Consider the following 20984-nt stretch of genomic DNA (forward strand, 5'->3'; position numbering starts at 1 on the left):
GGTGCTGGGGACCCCGATCCCCGGCGTCCCTGTTGGGATCGGGGCCCCAGGAGCGACGGCCGCGGCAGAGACGACGAGGGACTGACCTGTGCTGCTGGATCGTTGGAGGTGAGTGACAGCCTCCTGCTGTTGCTTAGCAACAGCTCCCAGCATGCAACAAGGGCATGCTGGGAGCTGTAGTTATGCAACAGCAGGAGGCAGACCACCACAACTCCCAGCATGCCCTTATGGGCATGCTGGGACTTGTAGTTTTGCAACAGCTGAAGGCACATTCTTTCTATGGAAAAGTGTACCTTCAGCTGTTGTGTAACTACAACTCCCAGCTTGCACAATCAGCTAAAGTGCATTCTGGGAGTTGTAGTGGTGCATCTGGTGGTTGCATAACTACAACTCCCAGCATGCCCGTTGGCTGTCGGTGACTGCTGAGAGTTGTAGTTTTGCAACAGCTGAAGGCACACTGAGTTAAGTAGTAAACCAGTGTGTCTCCAGCTGTTGCATAACTACAATCCCCAGCATCCCCAGCCAATGTAGTATGCCTCCGGCTGTTGCATAACTACAAGACCCAGCATGCCCTTCCGCTGTCCGTACATGCTGGGGGTTGTAGCTTTTTCAACAGCTGAAGGCACACTGGTTGCAAAACACTGAGTTTGTTACCAAACTCGGTGTTTCACAACCTGTGTGTCTCTCTGTTGCAAAACTACAACTCCCAGCATGCACTGATAGACCGTACATGCTGGGAGTTGTAGTTTTGCAACAGCTGGATGTTTCCCCCCCCAATGTGAATGTACAGGGTACACTCACATGGGCGGAGGATTACAGTAAGTATCCGGCTGCAAGTTTGAGCTGCGGCAAATTTTCTGTCGCAGCTCAAACTGCCAGCGAGAAACTACTGTGAACCCCCCGCCCATGCGACTGTACCCTAAAAACACTACACTACACTAACACAAAATAAAATAAAAAGTAAAAAACACTACATATACACATACCCCTACACAGCCCCCCTCCCCTCCCCAATAAAAATGAAAAACGTCTGGTACGTCACTGTTTCCAAAACGGAGCCTCCAGCGGTTGCAAAACAACAACTCCCAGCATGCACTGATAGACCGTCCATGCTGGGAGTTGTAGTTTTGCAACAGCTGGATGTTCCCCCCCCCAATGTGAACGTACAGGGTACACTCACATGGGCGGAGGATTACAGTAAGTATCCGGCTGCAAGTTTGAGCTGCGTCAAATTTTCTGCCGCAGCTCAAACTGCCAGCGAGAAACTACTGTGAACCCCCGCTCGTGTGACTGTACCCTAAAAACACTACACTACACTACCACAAAATGAAATAAAAAGTAAAAAACACTACATATACACATACCCCTACACAGCCCCCCTCCCCTCCCCAATAAAAATGAAAAACGTCTGGCACGCCACTGTTTCCAGAACGGAGCCTCCAGCTGTTGCAAAACAACTACTCCCAGTATTGCCAGATAGCCACTGACTGTCCAGGCATGCTGGGAGTTTTACAACAGCTGGAGGCCCCCTGTTTGGGAATCACTGGCGTAGAATACCCCTATGTCCACCCCTATGCAATCCCTAATTTAGGCCTCAAATGCGCATGGCACTCTCACTTTGGAGCCCTGTCGTATTTCAAGGCAACAGTTTAGGGCCACATATGGGGTATCGCCGTACTCGGGAGAAATTGGGCTTCAAATTTTGTGGGGTATTTTTTGCTATTACCCTTTTTAAAAATGTTAAATTTTTGGGAAAACAAGCATTTTAGGTAAAAAAAATAATTTTTTTTTTACATATACAAAAGTCATAAAACACCTGTGGGGTATAAAGGTTCACTTAACCCCTTGTTACGTTCCCCGAGGGGTCTAGTTTCCAAAATGGTATGCCATGTGTTTTTTTTTTTGCTGTCCTGGCACCATAGGGGCTTCCTAAATGCGGCATGCCCCCAGAGCAAAATTTGCTTTCAAAAAGCCAAACGTGACTCCTTCTCTTCTGAGACCTGTAGTGCGCCAGCAGAGCACTTTTAACCCTCATATGGGGTGTTTTCTGAATCGGGAGAAATTGGGCTTCAAATTGTGGGGGGTGTTTTCTGCTATTACCCTTTTTAAAAATGTAAAAATTTTGGGAAACCAAGCATTTTAGGTAAAAAAAAAATAAAAAATTTTCACATATGCAAAAGTCGTGAAAGACCTGTAGGGTATTAAGGTTCACATTACCCCTTGTTACGTTCCCCGAGGGGTCTAGTTTCCAAAATGGTATGCCATGTGTTTTTTTTTTGCTGTTCTGGCACCATAGGGGCTTCCTAAATGCGGCATGCCCCCAGAGCAAAATTTGCTTTCAAAAAGCCAAATGTGACTCCTTCTCTTCTGAGACCTGTAGTGCGCCAGCAGAGCACTTTTAACCCTCATATGGGGTGTTTTCTGAATCGGGAGAAATTGGGCTTCAAATTTTGGGGGTATTTCCTGCTATTACCCTTTTTAAAAATGTTAACATTTTGGGAAACCAAGCATATTAGGTAAAAAATAAAAAATAAAATTTACATATGCAAAAGTCGTGAAACACCTGTAGGGTATTAAGGTTCACATTACCCCTTGTTACGTTCCCCGAGGGGTCTAGTTTCCAAAATGGTATGCCATGTGTTTTTTTTTTTGCTGTTCTGGCACCATAGGGGCTTCCTAAATGCGACATGCCCCCAGAGCAAAATTTGCTTTCAAAAAGCCCAATGTGACTCCTTCTCTTCTAAGACCTGTAGTGCGCCAGCAGAGCACTTTTCACCCCCATATGGGGTGTTTTCTGAATCGAGAGAAATTGGGTTTCAAATTTTGGGGGGTATTTTCTGCTATTACACTTTTTAAAAATGTAAAATTTTTGGGAAACCAAGCATTTTAGGTAAAAAAAAATATATAATTTTTTTTACATATGCTAAAGCCGTGAAACACCTGTGGGGTATTAAGGTTCACTTTACCCCTTGTTACGTTCCCTGAGGAGTCTAGTTTCCAAAATGGTATGCCATGTGTGTTTTTTTGCTGTTCTGGCACCATAGGGGCTTCCTAAAGGTGACATGCCCCCCAAAAACCATTTGACGCTCCTTCCCTTCTGAGCCCTCTACTGCGCCCGCTGAACAATTAACATAGACATATGAGGTATGTGCTTACTCGAGAGAAATTGGATTTCAAATACAAGTAAAAATGTTCTCCTTTTTACCCCTTTCAAAAATTCAAAAATTGGGTCTACAAGAAAATGCGAGTGTAAAAAATGAAGATTTTGAATTTTCTCCTTCACTTTGCTGCTATTCCTGTGATACACCTAAAGGGTTAATACACTTACTGAATGTCATTTTGAATACTTTGGGGGGTGTAGTTTTTATAATGGGGTCTTTTATGGGGCATTTCTAATATGAAGGCCCTTCAAATCCACTTCAAACGTGAACTGGTCCATGAAAAATAGCGAGTTTGAAAATTTGGTGAAAAATGTCAAAATTGCTGCTGAACTTTGAAGCCCTCTGGTGTCTTCCAAAAGTAAAAACTCATAAATTTTATGATGCAAACATAAAGTAGACATATTGTATATGTGAACCCAAAAAAAATATATTTTGAATATCCATTTTCCTTACAAGCAGAGAGCTTCAAAGTTAGAAAAATGCAAAATTTTCATTTTTTTCATCAAATTTGGTGATTTTTCACCAAGAAAGGATGCAAGTTACGATAAAATTTTACCACTAAGTTAAAGTAGAATATGTCACGAAAAAACAATCTCGGAATCAGAATGATAACTAAAAGCATTCCAGAGTTATTAATGTTTAAAGTGACAGTGGTCAGAATTGCAAAAAACGCTCCGGTCCTTAAGGTGAAAAAGGGCTCGGTCCTTAAGGGGTTAAACTGTACCTGTCATTTCAGGTGACTTTTTAGGAGAAGCTGCCCTGCATAAGTCATTACAAATGGCCCATCCAAAAAAAAAATGGGGACATTTTTTTTTTTCTGGCAACAAGCCTTCTTTACCATAAGAACTGTTAATTTGTGGAACAGTCTACCTCAAGAACTGGTCATAGAAAAAACTATTTAGTGCTTCAAAACTGGGTTAAACAAGTGTATGTAGAAATAAAGAATCCCATCCTCTCCTCTGCATCCACTCATACACCTTCCATTCACCCATGTTCTTCCCTCCCTGGTTGAACTTGATCGACTATGTCTTTTTTTCAACCATACTATATACCGGATTTATTGGCGTATAACACGCACTTTTAAAACTAAAAAGCTAATGTAAAACCAAAAAATAGTTTTATAGTGCACGGCTGTGTATATTTTCTAACTTGGATGAATAAATACTGCTCACGCCAGCATTACCATCTAACCAACAATGTATCATCTCTTATTTAAATGTGAATTATCCTCAGGTGAATAAAAACAACTGACCTTTGCAGCAGCCTCCCGACACCCAGAGCCGTATCAGCTGTGGTGTGAGACTGCTTCAGCAGTTAATTTTTGAATAATAAAATAGCTGCCTCTATTGTGCCTGTTGGCCTGGCCCGCATTTCTCCCACCTTGCTTTCTGTGCACACGCTACACTCCTGACATAAGGTACAGATTACTAGTGAATCCTGCATGTCACCCAGTCAGAGGCTATGGGGGAGATTTATGAAAACCTGCCCAGAGGAAAAGTTGTTCAAGAAGAGATCTGATTGGTTGCTATGGGCAACTGGGCAAATTTTCCCCTGCCCCGGTTTTGATAAATCTCCCCCTATATGCCCAGCAGAGGTAAGTAGAGTTAGTGCATTAGGGTCCCATCTGAAGTAAGGCAACCTCCACGTTGAGAATAGGGGACACATTTTGATCAAAAAATTGGGCTAAGTGCCTCTATTAACCTCTTAAGGACTTAGCCCATTTGGGCCTTAAGGACTCAGACAATTTTATTTTTATGTTTTAGTTTTTTCCTCCTCGCCTTCTAAAAATCATAACTCTTTTATATTTTCATCCACAGACTAGTATGAGGGCTCGTTTTTTGCATGACCAGTTCTCCTTTATAATAACATCACTCATTTTACCATAAAATGTATGGTGCAACAAAAAATACTATTTGTTTGGGGAAATTGATAAGAAAAACGCAATTTTGCTAATTTTGGAAAGTTTCGTTGTCATGCTGTACACTTTATGGTAAAATAGACCTGTTTTCTGTATTCTGTGGGTCAATACAATTAAAATGATACCCATGATTACATACTTTCCTATTATTATACTGCTTAAAAAAATCGCTAACTTTTTAACCAAATTAGTGCGTTTAAAATCCCTCTATTTTGCTGACCTATGACTTTTTCATTTTTCCATATAAGCGGTGGTATGAGGGCTCATTTTTGTGCCGTGATCTGTAAAAAATTTTTATACCACATTTGCATATATAAAACTTTTAATACATTTTTTATCAATATTATTTAGAATAAAAAAGCAGCAATTTTGGACTTAAAAAAAAAATTACGTTCACACCGTTCACCGTATGGGATAATTAACATTATATTTTAATAGTTTGGATATTTATGCACGGGGTGATACCAAATATGTTTATAAAAAAAATGTTTTACACTTTTTGGGGGTAAAATGGGGAAAACTGACAATTTACATTTTTATTGGGGGAGGGGATTTTTCAATTTTTTTTTACTTTTATTTTTTTTACTTAAATTTTTACACAGTTGCCCATAGGGAACTATTTATAGCAATCATTCGATTGCTAATACTGTTCAGTGCTATGCATAGGGCATAGCACTGATCAGTGTTATTGGTCATCTTCTGCTCTGGTCTGCTCGATCTCAGACCAGAGCAGAAGACCCGAGGAAGGCAGTGGAGGCAGATGAGGGGACCTCATGTACGTCCTAGTGTGTTACGTACCACCGCATCAGGATGTACATTTACGTCCTGCGTCGTTAAAGGGTTAAAGACCAAGGGTGCTGCTGCAACCTTCTATTTGCATACTTTTTATTTGCCACAGTGGCATGCACCTGTGTATAAGGTAGTTGTGTTTGCTGTTTTTCTGTGTGCTTTCAACCTCTACAGGACCCATGAAGTACCGGTACATCATGAGTCCGCTACCGTTCTATAATGAGGGGCCGCGCCGTGGCCCCGTGTCATAGCGGGTCGGGCCCGGCCTCTAACAACGGCCGGGACCCGTGGCTAATAGTGCACGGCACTGATTGCGGTGCTGCACGCTATTAACCCTTCTAAAGTGAAAGTAAATCATTTCCCATTAGCTTAGGGGGCAGTTCGAAATGTCCGCGGTGAAATCGTGGCATCCCAAACAGCTGTGACACAGCAGGAGTGTCTCATACCTTGCCTCCTCGTGTCTGACTGCTCAGTGCCTGAGATCCAAGCATGAGCAGTCAAGCGGCAGAATCATTCGATCAATGGTTTCCTATGAGAAACCACTGATCAATGTAAAAGATCAGTGTGTTCAGTGTTATAGTCCCCTATGGAAGCTATAACATTGCAAAAGAAAAAGTGAAAAAAAGTGAAAAAAGTTAATAAAGATCATTTAACCCTTTCGCTAATGAAGGTTTGAATCACCCCCCTTTTCCCATAAAAAAAAAAAAAACTGTGTAAATAAAAATAAACATGTGGTATCGCCGCATGGGGAAATGTCCGACTTATAAAAATATATTGTTATTTAAACCATACTGTCAATGGCGTATGCGCAAAATAATTCCAAAGTCCAAAATAGTGTATTTTTGGTCACTTTTTATATCATGTAAAAATTAATAAAAAGATCAATAAGTCCTATGAATACAAAAATGGTACCGCTAAAAACTTCAGATCACGGTGCAAAAAATGAGCCTTCATACCGCCCCATACACGGAAAAATAAAAAAGTTATAAGGGTCAGAAGATGACAATTTTAAACGTATACATTTTCCTGCATGTAGTTATGATTTTTTCCAGAGGTACGACAAAATCAAACCTATATAAGTAGAATATCATTTTAATCGTATGGACCTACAGAATAAAGAGAATGCGTCATTTTTACTGAAAAATGTACTGTGTAGAAACGGAAGCCCCAAAAGTTACAAAATTGCATTCTTTTTTTTTTCAATTTTGTCTCACAATGGTTTCTTTTTCATTTTGCCGTAGATTTTTGGGTACAATGACTGATGTAATCACAAAGTAGCACTGGTGGCGCAAAAAATAAGCCAGCATATGGATTTTTAGGTGCCAAATTGAAAGAGTTATGATTTTTTAAAAGTAAAAAATGCTAAGGAAAATGCAAAAACTGAAAAAACCTGAAAAGGAGAAGAAGCTAAGTCAGTCTGGTGTGTAAAGAGTCAGTCAGAGTGTAAAGTCAGTATGAGGAATCTGTCAGTCAACTTGAAGAATTTGGTGCAGTGTTTAAGTCTGTGGACAGGGCCGGCCTTAGGTGTTCAGGCGCCCTGTGCAAGCTAACCTTGTGGCACTGTACCCACTAAATATAATCCTGCCCCACACTGTACCCTAAATATAATCCTGCCCCACACTGTACCCTGAATATAATAATGCCACACACTGTACCCTAAATAAAATACTGCCCCACACTGTACCCTAAATAAAATACTGCCCCACACTGTACCCTGAATATAATCCTGCCACACACTGTACCTTGAATATTATACTGCTATACACTGTACCCACTAATATAATGCTGCCCCAGACTGTACCCTGAATATAATACTGCTATACACTGTACCCTGAATATAATACTGCTATACACTGTACCCACTAAATATAATCCTGCCCCACACTGTACCCACTAAATATAATCCTGCCCCAGACTGTACCCTGAATATAATACTGCTATACACTGTACCCTAAAGAAAATACTGACCCACACTGTACCCTTAATATAATACTGCTATACACTGTACCCACTAAATATAATGCTGCCCCAGACTGTACCCTGAATATGAATATAATTCTAACATACATGCATACACATCATATATACATATACACCCCCTCTTATCCTCTGTGTCCTCATCACCCCCCAAAAACCCCGCCAAACCCCTCCTCATCACTACTATTACCCCCCCTCCTCTCCTCATCACCCCCATAACCCCCCCTGCCCCTCCCATCAACTCCATAACCCCCTGCACCTCTCATCCACTCCATAACCCCCCTGCACCTCTCATTACCCCCCTGCGCCTCTCATCACCACCCTGCCCCTCTCATCACCCCCATAACCCCTCTGTGCCTCTCATCACCCTCATAACCCCCCTGCCCCTCTGATCACCCCCATAACCCCCCTGCGCCTCTCATCACCCCCATAACCCCCCTGCCCCTCTCATCACCCCCATAACCCCCTGCGAATCTCATCACTCCCATAACCCCCTGCACATCTCATCACCCCCATAACCCCCTGCACCTCTCATCACCCCCCCTGCCCCTCTCATCACCCCCATAACCCCTCTGCATCTCTTATCACCCCCATAACCCCCTGCACCTCTCATCACCCCCCAGCACCTCTCATCACCCCCATAACCTCCCCTGCACCTTTTATCAACCCCATAACCCCCGTGCACCTCTCATCACCCCCCCCCTGCACCTCTCATTACCCCCAGCACCTCTCATCACCCCCATAAGCCCCCCTGCACCTCTCATTACCCCCCAGCACCTCTCATAACCCCCCAGCACCTCTCATCACCCCCCCCTGTACCTCTCATCACCCCCATAACCCCCCAGCACCTCTCATCACCCCCCAGCACCTCTCATAACCCCCATAACCCCCCCTGTACCTCTCATCACCCCCCTGCACCTCTAATCACCCCCATAACCCCCCCTGCACCTCTCATTACCCCCCCAGCACCTCTCATCACCCCCATAACCCCCCTGCACCTCTCATCACCCCCATAACCCCCCCAGCACCTCTCATTATCCCCCAGCACCTCTCATAACCCCAATAACCCCCCTGCACCTCTCATCACCCCCCTGCACCTCTCATCACGCCCATAACCCCCCTGCACCTCTCATTACCCCCCAGCACCTCTCATCACCCCCCCCAGCACCTCTCATCACCCCCATAAGCCCCCCTGCACCTCTCATTACCCCCCCAGCACCTCTCATCACCCCCATAACCCCCCAGCACCTCTCATCACCCCCCCCTGCACCTCTCATTACCCCCCCAGCACCTCTCATCACCCCCATAACCCCCCTGCACCTCTCATCACCCCCATAACCCCCCCCCCCAGCACCTCTCATTACCCCCCAGCACCTCTCATAACCCCAATAACCCCCCTGCACCTCTCATCACCCCCCTGCACCTCTCATCACGCCCATAACCCCCCTGCACCTCTCATTACCCCCCAGCACCTCTCATAACCCCCCAGCACCTCTCATCACCCCCCCTGTACCTCTCATCACCCCCATAACCCCCCAGCACCTCTCATCACCCCCCAGCACCTCTCATAACCCCCATAACCCCCCTGTACCTCTCATCACCCCCCTGCACCTCTAATCACCCCCATAACCCCCCCTGCACCTCTCATTACCCCCCCAGCACCTCTCATCACCCCCATAACCCCCCTGCACCTCTCATCACCCCCATAACCCCCCCAGCACCTCTCATTACCCCCCAGCACCTCTCATAACCCCAATAACCCCCCTGCACCTCTCATCACCCCCCTGCACCTCTCATCACGCCCATAACCCCCCTGCACCTCTCATTACCCCCCCCAGCACCTCTCATCACCCCCCCAGCATCTCTCATCACCCCCATAAGCCCCCCTGCACCTCTCATTACCCCCCAGCACCTCTCATAACCCCCATAACCCCCCTGCACCTCTCATCACCACCCTGCACCTCTCATCACCCCCATAAGCCCCCCAGCACCTCTCATCACCCCCCTGCACCTCTAATCACCCCCCATAACCCCCCTGCACCTCTCATTACCCCCCCAGCACCTCTCATCACCCCCATAACCCCCCTGCACCTCTCATCACCCCATAACCCCCCAGCACCTCTCATTACCCCCCAGCACCTCTCATAACCCCCATAACCCCCCTGCACCTCTCATCACGCCCATAACCCCCCCCTGCACCTCTCATTATCCCCCCAGCACCTCTCATCACCCCCCAAGCACCTCTCATCACCCCCACAAGCCCCCTGCACCTCTCATTACCCCCCCCAGCACCTCTCATAACCCCCATAACCCCCCTGCACCTCTCATCACCCCCATAACCCCCCCCCCTGCACCTCTCATCACCCCCCTGCACCTCTCATCACCCCCCAGCACCTCTCATCACCTCCATAACCCCCCTGCACCTCTCATTACCCCCCAGCACCTCTCATAACCCCCTCCCCTGCACATCTAATCACCCCCCCTGCACCTCTCATTATCTCCTCCAGCACCTCTCATCACCCCCATAACCCCCCCTGAACCTCTCATCACCCCCATAACCCCCCTGCACCTCTCATTACCCCCCATAACCCCCCGGCACCTCTCATCACCCCCCCTGCACCTCTCATTACCCTCCCCCAGCACCTCTCATCACCCCCATAACCCCCCTGAACCTCTCATCACCCCCCTTGCACCTCTCATCACCCCCATAACTCCCCCTGCACCTCTCATCACCCCCCCCCCTGCTCTTATCACCTCCACACCCACGCGCAAGTTTACTTACCCAGCCGGAGATCAGTGCAGCAGCACGTACGGTAGCCAGGTACAGGTCAGGTGATTGGAATAGACGTGCGTGCCTGCGCGGCGCACGTGACACCTCTACTCCAATCAGCCCTTGGCCTGTCCGGCCCTGCCCGGTCATAGTCCTTGCGGGCACCCAGCGCAGCGACAGTCACAATCACTCACTGAAAAGCCAGTTAAAAAAAAAAACGAGCTGTGTCGGCCACCGGGCGCCCCTGTTGCTATGGTGCCCTGTGCCGGCCCTGTCTGTGGACAAATCGAGTGTCAAGCAACTAGACTACAAAGCAAGCATCCTGTCATCCAAGTCAAGTCAGTCAAGGTCCAGTTGTGGGGAGAAGTTGTCTTAGCCCAAAAGGGCCCTATAACACAAGTCAAGGATAACGTGAGGGAAAGCCTCGGGCGGTAAGCAATTCCGTGGATGTAGCATGCAGTTCCCCAAGTCTGTGTCAGTTGTCTCCCAAGTCAGTCTAAAGTCCAGTTAAAGGGGTACTCCGGCCCTAAGACATCTGATTCAAACCTAATCCAAAGGATAGGTGATAAGATATCTGATCGCGGGGGTCCCACCACTGTGGAACACCGCAATCTCTCATGCAGCACTCACCTGTGTGAGCTCCACGCAGCGCTGGAGGCTCCGAGTCTGAGGCATTACGACCACGGGGCCACAGTATTGTGACTCCACCCCGTGTGACATCACACCCCACCCCTCTCAATGCAAACCTACGGGAGGGGGCATGATGGCTTTGAATATGGGGTAAGATGTCTTAGGGCCGGAGTACCCCTTTAAGCCAAGTTCAGTCGTCACAGCTGCACCACAACTACAAATCCCAGAGTGCCCAGTGATTTAAAATGACATCCTATGAAACTTTATCCCAATTATTTCACTACTAATGTTTTCTGTTTTACTGCACGGACTGTAACATCTGCCTGCAAGACCTTTTCAGTAAAATTAGTTTCTGTAACCCTGCATCTGTAGTATTGCTCAAGCGCTTGGCCCAGGAAGCTGCTTGGTGTGTGGAGGTTTACATTACCCTGACGTCACAAACTTAATTACAGTCACAAGACCTTGTCTGTACACTACACACAACACCCCTGTTGCCCATCACATATGTAGATGAACACATTACATAGAAAAAAATCCCAGGTTTATACTGGCTTACCCAGGAACATATACAACACATTTGATCCTTCTAACATATTTTTTTATTATTGATTAATTGGGCTTTATTGACTATGAGCTATTGTGATTGTTGCCTGCTATATTCTACATTTCTTAGAAACAATATCATACTACCTGGAAAGAAAATGCATATTAATAGGCATAGCAATAGGCATCACTTTCAGTACTCATGCTGCTGAAGAAAAGCTTACACCCCTGGAATAGATGAGCTGCATTGCACTATTCACCTGCTAACTTTTACCTGTCTTTTACCAATAAAAAAAAAAGCCCAAATTAAACATATACTTTTTATCACTATTTTATTCCTATATGTAAAATGGGACACTTAAATTGCAGCACGCTGTTTCAGCAGATCTAGAGGTTGAATTGCATGCTGTCCTGACTTGCCGGACTAGCTGCAGCCTTTTTTTAAGGTCATGGATACACATTGTATTTGTAAAGGGAAAAATTCTGTTAACCTTCAAAATGCATTGATATACGCTGCTCAAAAAAAATAAAAGGGAACACTTAAACAACACAATGTAACTTCAAGTCAATCACACTTCAGTGAAATCACACTGTCCACTCAGGAAGCAACACTGATTGACAATCTATTTCACATGCTGTTGTGCAAATGGAACAGACAGCAGGTGGAAATTGTAGGCAATTAGCAAGACACCCACAATAAAGGAGTGGTTCTGCAGGTGGTGACCACAGACCATTTCTCACAAGTGGCTAAGGTAGTGCAGCTCATCCAGGATGGCACATCAATGCGAGCTGTAGCAAGAAGATTTGTCTGTCAAGTTGGTGTCCAGAGCATGTAGGCGCTACCAGGAGACAGGCTAGTACATCAGGAGACCTGGAGGAGGCCGTAGGAGGGCAACAACCCAGCAGCAGGACCGCTTCCTCTGCCTTTGTGCAAGGAGGAGCAGGAGGAGCCCTGCCAGAGCCCTGCAAAATGACCTCCAGCAGGCCACAAATGTTACGCCGAGCGCTCCGGGTCCCCGCTCCTCCCCGGAGCGCTCGCTACACTCTCGCTCCCGCAGCGCCCCGGTCAGATCCACTGACCGGGTGCGCTGCGATACCGCCTCCAGCCGGGATGCGATTCGCGATGCGGGTGGCGCCCGCTCGCGATGCGCACCCCGACTCCCGTACCTGACTCGCTCTCCGTCGGTCCTGTCCCGGCGCGCGCGGCCCCGCTCCCTAGGGCGCGCGCGCGCCGGGTCTCTGCGATTTAAAGGGCCACTGCGCCGCTGATTGGCGCAGTGGTTCTAATCAGTGTGTTCACCTGTGCACTCCCTATGTATACCTCACTTCCCCTGCACTCCCTCGCCGGATCTTGTTGCCATCGTGCCTAGTGAAAGCGTTCCCTTGTGTGTTCCTAGCCTGTGTTCCAGACCTCCTGCCGTTGCCCCTGACTACGATCCTTGCTGCCTGCCCCGACCTTCTGCTACGTCCGACCTTGCTTTTGTCTACTCCCTTGTACCGCGCCTATCTTCAGCAGTCAGAGAGGTTGAGCCATTGCTAGTGGATACGACCTGGTCACTACCGCCGCAGCAAGACCATCCCGCTTTGCGGCGGGCTCTGGTGAACACCAGTAGTGACTTAGAACCGGTCCACTAGCACGGTCCACGCCAATCCCTCTCTGGCACAGAGGATCCACCTCCTGCCAGCCGGCATCGTGACAACAAATGTGCATGTGTCCACTCAAATGGTCAGAAACAGACTCAATGAGGGTGGTATGAGGGCCCGATGTCCACAGGTGGGGGTTGTGCTTACAGCCCAACCCCATGCAGTATGTTTGCCATTTGCCAGAGAACACCAAGATTGGCAAATTCGCCACTAGCACCCTGTGCTCATCACAGATGAAAGCAGGTTCACACTGAGCACTGATGTGACAGACGTGACAGAGTCTGGAGACGCGGTGGAGAACGTTCCATTGCCGGTCCTCTAGTATGACCAGTTTGGCGGTGGGTCAGTAATGTGGGGTGGCATTTCTTTGTGGGGCCGCACAGCCCTCCATATGCTTGCCAGAGTTAGCCTGACTGCCATTAGGTACTGAGATGAGATCCTCAGACCCCTTGTGAGACCATATGCTGCTGTGGTTGGCCCTGGGTTTCTCCTAATGCAAGACAATGCTAGACCTCCTGTGGCTGGAGTGTGTCATCAGTCCCTGCAAGAGGAAGGCATTGATGCTGCCCGCCTGTTCCCCAGACCTGAATCCGATTGAGAACATCAGGGACATCATGTGTCGCTCCATCCACCAAGCCCACATTGCACCTCAGACTGTCCAGGAGTTGGCGGATGTTTTAGTCCAGGTCTGGGAGGACATGCCTCAGGAGACCATCAGCCACCTCATCAGGAGCATGCCCAGGCATTGTAGGGAGGTCATACGGGCACGTGGAGGCCACACACACACTACTGAGCCTCATGTTGGCTTGTTTTAAGGACATTACATCAAAGTTGGATCAGCCTGTAGTGTGGTTTTGCACTTTTATTTTGAGTGTGACTCCATATCCAGACCTCCATGGGTTGATAAATTTGATTTCCATTGATAATTTTTGTGGGATTTTGTTGTCAGCACATTCAACTATGTAAAGACGAAAGTATTTCATTAGATTGGTTCATTCATTCAGATCTAGGATGTGTTATCTTAACCTGTGTGAAGTTGGCACCCCATGTTCGCAAAAGCTGAATATGAATGCACCATTCGTTTGTGCTGCGTTTGTGCTGGTTTGTGCCGCAGAAATGAGCGTTTGTGCCGGTTTGGTTCCTGAGTTATTGCACGTTAGATTGTTATGTAGCCCCGCCCACTTTCCACCCCATGAAGTCAAAATTAAAAAACAAATACACCATTTGTTTGTGCTGCATTTGTTATGGTTTGTGGAGCAAAAATGAACGTTTGCGCTGCTTTGGTTTCCAAGATATTGTGCGCTTGATTTGCTGAAACCCTGCCCACTTTCCACCCCATGAAGTCAAAATTCAAAAACAAATACTCCACGCGTTTGTGCTGGTTTGTGCCGCAAAAATGAACGTTTGCACCGCTTTGGCTTCCGAGAAATTGTGCACTTGATTTGCTGAAACCCCACACACTTTCCAACCCATGTTGTTAAATTTCAAAAACAAATACACCATTCGTTAGTGCTGCGTTTGTGCTGGTTTGTGCCACAGAAATGAGCATTTGTGCCGATTCGGTTCCTGAGTTATTGCGCGTTAGATTTTTATGAAACCCCGCCTACTTTCCACCCCATGAAGTCAAAATTCCAAAACAAATACACCATTTGTTTGTGCTGCGTTTGTGCTGGTCTGTGCAGCAAAAATGAACGTTTGCGCCAGTTTGGTTTCCGAGATATTGTGCGCTTGATTTTCTGAAGCCCCGCCCACTTTCCACCCCATGAAGTCAAAATTCAAAAACAAATACACCATTTGTTTGTGCTGCGTTTGTGCTGCAAAAATGAACATTTGTGCTGCTTTGGTTGTCGAGATATTGTGCGCGCCATATGTAGGAACCCTGCCCACTTTCCACCCCATGTTGTCAAAATGTAAAAACAAATACACCATTCGTTAGTGCTGCATTTGTGCTGGTTTGTGCCACAGAAATGAGGGTTTGTGTCGGTTCGGTTCCAGAGATATTGCGTGTTAGATTTTTATGAAGCCCCGCCCACTTTCCACCCCACAAAGTCAAAATTCCAAAACAAATACACCATTCATTTGTGCTGCAAAAATGAGCGTTTGCGCTGCTTTGGTTTCTGAGATCAGAGAAGTTAATTTAGCATTATGGGATTTACGTAGCAATATAGGATTTATTATGATATACACACAGTTATTACTACATATTACTACAGAGGTGGAAATGTCTGTATGTGCGTCTGTATGATGTCATAGGAATGTTATAGAGATGCCATAGGGACGTCATAGGGATGTCATAGAGACGTCATAGGGATGTCATAGTGTCAGAGATGTCATAGGGATGTCATAGGGACGTCATAGGGATGTCATAGGGATGTCATAGGGATGTCACAGAGACGTCATAGGGATGTCATAGAGACGTCATAGAGATGTCATAGGGATGTCATAGAGACGTCATAGGGATGTCATAGTGTCAGAGATGTCATAGAGATGTCATAGGGACATCATAGGGATGTCATAGAGACGTCATAGGGATGTCATAGTGTCAGAGATGTTATAGAGATGTCATAGGGAAGTCATAGGGATGTCATAGTTTCAGAGATGTCATAGGGAGGTCAAAGAGATGTCATAGAGACGTCATAGGGATGTCATAGAGACGTCATAGGGATGTCATAAGGCCGTCATAGGGACGTCATAGAGATGTCATAGGGACATCATAGGGACGTCATAGAGATGTCATAGGGATGTCATAGAGATGTCATAGGGATGTCATAGGGATGTCATAGGGACGTCATATGGGTGTCATAGGGATGTCCCTATGACGTCTCTATGACATCCCTATGATGTTCCTATTACATCCCTATGACGTCCCTATGACATCCCTACGACATCTCTATGACGTCCCCATGACCTCCCTATGACATCCCTATGACGTTTCTATGACCTTCCTATGACGTCCCTATGACATCCCTATGACATCCCTATGACAGCTCTATGACGTCCCTACGACATCTCTATGACATCTCTATGACCTCCCTATGACGTCCCTATGCCGTCCCTATGACATCTCTATGACGTCCCTATGACATCCCTATGACATCTCTATGACGTCCCTATGACGTCCCTATGACATCCCTATGACGTCTCTATGACATCCCTATGACATCTCTATGACCTCCCTATGACATCTCTATGACATCCCTATGACATCTCTATGACATCTCTGACACTATGACATCTCTATGATGTCTCTATGACATCTGACACCATGACATCCCAATGACGTCTCTATGACATCCCTATGACGTCCCTATGACATCTCTATGACATCTTTGACACTATGACATCCCTATGATGTCTCTATGACATCCCTATGACATCCCTATGACATCCCTATGAAATCTCTATGACATCTCTGACACTATGACATCCCTATGATGTCTCTATGACATCCCTATGACATCCCTATGACATCTCTATGACATCTCTGACACTGACATCCCTATGACGTCTCTATGACATCCCTATGACGTCCCTATGACATCCCTATGCCATCTCTATGACGTCCCTATGAAATCCCTATGACCTCCCTATGACATCCCTATGACCTCCCTATGATGTCCCTATGACGTCCCTATGACGTCCCTGTGACATCTCTATGACGTCCCTATGATGTCCCTATGACATCTCTATGACATCTCTTTGACCTCCCTATGAAATCTCTATGACGTCCCTATGACATCTCTATGACAACTCTATGACCTCCCTATGAAATCTCTATGACGTCCCTATGACATCTCTATAACATCTCTGAAACTATGACATCCCTATGATTTCCCTATGACATCTCTATGACATCTCTGACACTATGACATCCCTATGACGTCTCTATGACATCCCTATGACATCCCTATGATGTCCCTATGACATCTCTATGACATCTCTGACACTATGACATCCCTATGATGTCCCTATGACATCTCTATGACATCTCTGACACTATGACATCCCTATGACGTCTCTATGACATCCCTATGATGTCCCTATGACATCTCTATGACATCTCTGACACTATGACATCCCTATGACATCTCTATGATATCCCTATGACATCCCTATGACGTCGCTATGACGTCACTATGACATCCCTATGTCATCTCTATGACGTCCCTATGACATCCCTATGACCTCCCTATGACGTCGCTATGACCTCCCTATGACGTCCCTATGATGTCCCTATGACATCTCTGTGCCGTCCCTATGACGTCCCTATGACGTCTCTATGACATCTATATGACCTCCCTATGAAATCTCTATGACGTCCCTATGACATCTCTATGACATCTCTGAAACTATGTCATCCCTATGATTTCCCTATGACATCTCTATGACATCTCTGAGACTATGACATCCCTATGACGTCCCTATGACATCCCTATGACATCCCTATGACGTCTCTATGACATCCCTATGACGTCCCTATGACATCTCTATTACATCCCTATGATGTCTCTATGACATCCTTATGAGATCCCTATGATGTCTCTATGACATCCCTATGACGTCTCTGTGACATCCCTATGACATCCCTATGAAGTCCCTATGACATCTCTATGACATCTCTGACACTAAGACATCCCTATGACGTCTCTATGACATCCCTATGACGTCCCTATGGCATCTCTATGACATTCCTATGACATCATACAGACGCACATACAGACATTTCCACCTCTGTAGTAATATGTAGTAATAACTGTGTGTATATCATAATAAATCCTATATTGCTACGTTAATCCCATAATGCTAAATTAACTTCTCTGATCTCAGAAACCAAAGCAGCGCAAACGCTCATTTTTGCAGCACAAACGAATGGTGTATTTGTTTTGGAATTTTGACTTTGTGGGGTGGAAAGTGGGTGGGGCTGCATAAAAATCTAACACACAATATCTCTGGAACCGAACCGGCACAAATGCTCATTTCTGCGGCACAAACCAGCACAAATGCAGCACTAACGAATGGTGTATTTGTTTTTACATTTTGACAACATGGGGAGGAAAGTGGGCGGGGTTCCAACATATGGCGCGCACAATATCTCGGAAACCAAAGCAGCACAAATGTAAATTTTTGCAGCACAAACCAGCACAAACGCAGCACAAACAAATGGTGTATTTGTTTTTGAATTTTGACTTCATAGGGTGGAAAGTGGACGGGGTTTCAGAAAATCAAGCGCACAATATCTCGGAAACCAAACTGGCGCAAACGTTCATTTTTGCGGCACAAACCAGAACAAACGCAGCACAAACAAATGGTGTATTTGTTTTGGAATTTTGACTTCATGGGGTGGAAAGTGGGCGGGGTTTCATAAAAATCTAACACGCAATAACTCAGGAACCAAACCGGCACAAATGCTCATTTCTGCGGCACAAACCAGCACAAACGCAGCACTAATGAATGGTGTATTTGTTTTTGAAATTTAACAACATGGGGTGGAAAGTGGGCGGGGTTTCAGCAAATCAAGCGCACAATATCTCGGAAGCCAAAGCGGCGCAAACGTTCATTTTTGCGGCACAAACCAGCACAAACGCAGCACAAACAAATGGTGTATTTGTTTTTGAATTTTGACTTCATGGTGTGGAAAGTGGGCGGGGTTTAGCAAATCAAGCGCACAATATCTCGGAAACCAAAGCGGCGCAAACGTTCATTTTTGCAGCACAAACGCAGCACAAACAAATGGTGTATTTGTTTTTTTCTTTTTACCTTAATGGGGTGTAAATTGGGCGGGGCTTCATAAAAATCTAACAAGCAATAACTCAGGAACCAAACCGGCACAAACGCTCATTTCTGCGGCACAAACCAGCACAAACGCAGCACAAACAAATGGTGCATTCATATTCAGCTTTTGCGAACATGGGGTGTCAACTTCACACAGGTGTTATCTTAGTGTTCCCTTTATTTTTTTGGAGCAGTGTATATGTAAAGGAAGGATAGCATTCACCACACCTCTTCTTCCATGATATTCTTTATTCAAACGTAGACATCTTAACAGGATAAAAATGCAGGAAACGGCTTCATGCAAGTATCCATGCAGATACCGGGACTCTCCCAGCTGGAGGGTGTGACAGCTGTTTCGAATGCCAGCACCTACTTTGTCAGGGTGTGGTCTGATGAAGTAGGCACTGACCTACGAAACAGCTGTCACATCCTCCAGCTGTGAGAGTCCCAATGTCTGCATGCATGCTTGCATGAAGCCGTTTCCTGCATTTTTATCCTGTTAAGATGTCTACTTTTGAATAAAGAATATCATGCAAGAAGATTCCTCATGAACCAATCTGCAGATTCCTCATCAACCAATGAAGTACCTGAATTCCTAGGGTGGACCTCCTGATTTCTACGTGTTATCTAGGAAGAGGTAAATTGATGTTATATCTCCTACCTTTATATTGAAGTAAGTTCATTTTTCAGGTTGACTATGTAAGTTTAACTGCATTTTTGTATATGGACATTTAACAAGGGAACAGGTCTGGTTTTGGTTATTGTGGTAAGCTGTCCTGGCCCATTGGTTTAATGGTTGAAGTTCATAATCCTTGCATGACTCTAATTTATTGAGTGACTCTACATATGTTGTTGTTGTTGTTATTATCATCATCTCTATGGAACCACTATCCAAGTTTCATTTTTTGTGTCCCATGTTTTTTGAATAGGGTCTCAAACAAGCTCCTATAGATGTGTTGGACAGATATCTACTTATACAGTATATTTCTGCTACTTATTGTATATTTGCTACTTTTGTATGTTTGCCATCAAACTACATCTCCATAAATATGACTTCGATATACTTGAAATAATCCAAGAACCAATAATCTTTTGTTAATTTTCATAGTGCCTCTCTTTCATTATTCAATGTATATTTTACTCATTATACATAATGTATAATACATGTTCTTTTTAAGGTAATAAATATGGACATCTAGAGATGCCCTCATAATTAATTTCTTGCACTTTTGTTTCTAGCATTGTTTTATCATACTTAACCTTCTGGGATTAGAGATGAGCGAATCGAACCTGACGAATCTGAATTCGTTACAAATTTCAGGAAAAATTTGATTCGCAATGAATGCAAATATTGCCACGATTTGATTACATGAATCACTTTATTAAACTCCATTTAGTGCAGTTCAGGCTCCAGGGCATCTAAAATGCGAGGACATGGGGCAGTGAAAATGGGAAGGCGGGAACAAGGGTTGGCGGGATGACCCTGAATCACATGCCGCATGCAGCCTATCAGCAGCCAGCCACCCCTGTGATGTCACAGCCCTATATTATCGGCAGCCATCTTGTGGCCAGTCACTTCAGCATTCTATTGCAGAGAGAGAGGGACAGAGAGCAGTGTGTTACACAGAAAAGCTTTATGACAGCAGCATTTTTTACAGCAGTTTTTTACAAAGGCATTTAAATGCTGTAAATCCTGTTCCCAGCTAGCTCAACTGTTTGATCATTGCTTCAATTCTGTAGGCAGCTAGCACAGGCTGGAGCAATGTAGCACCGATAACCT

Source organism: Hyla sarda, chromosome 3 (assembly GCF_029499605.1).
Source record: "Hyla sarda isolate aHylSar1 chromosome 3, aHylSar1.hap1, whole genome shotgun sequence".
Taxonomy (NCBI): domain Eukaryota; kingdom Metazoa; phylum Chordata; class Amphibia; order Anura; family Hylidae; genus Hyla; species Hyla sarda.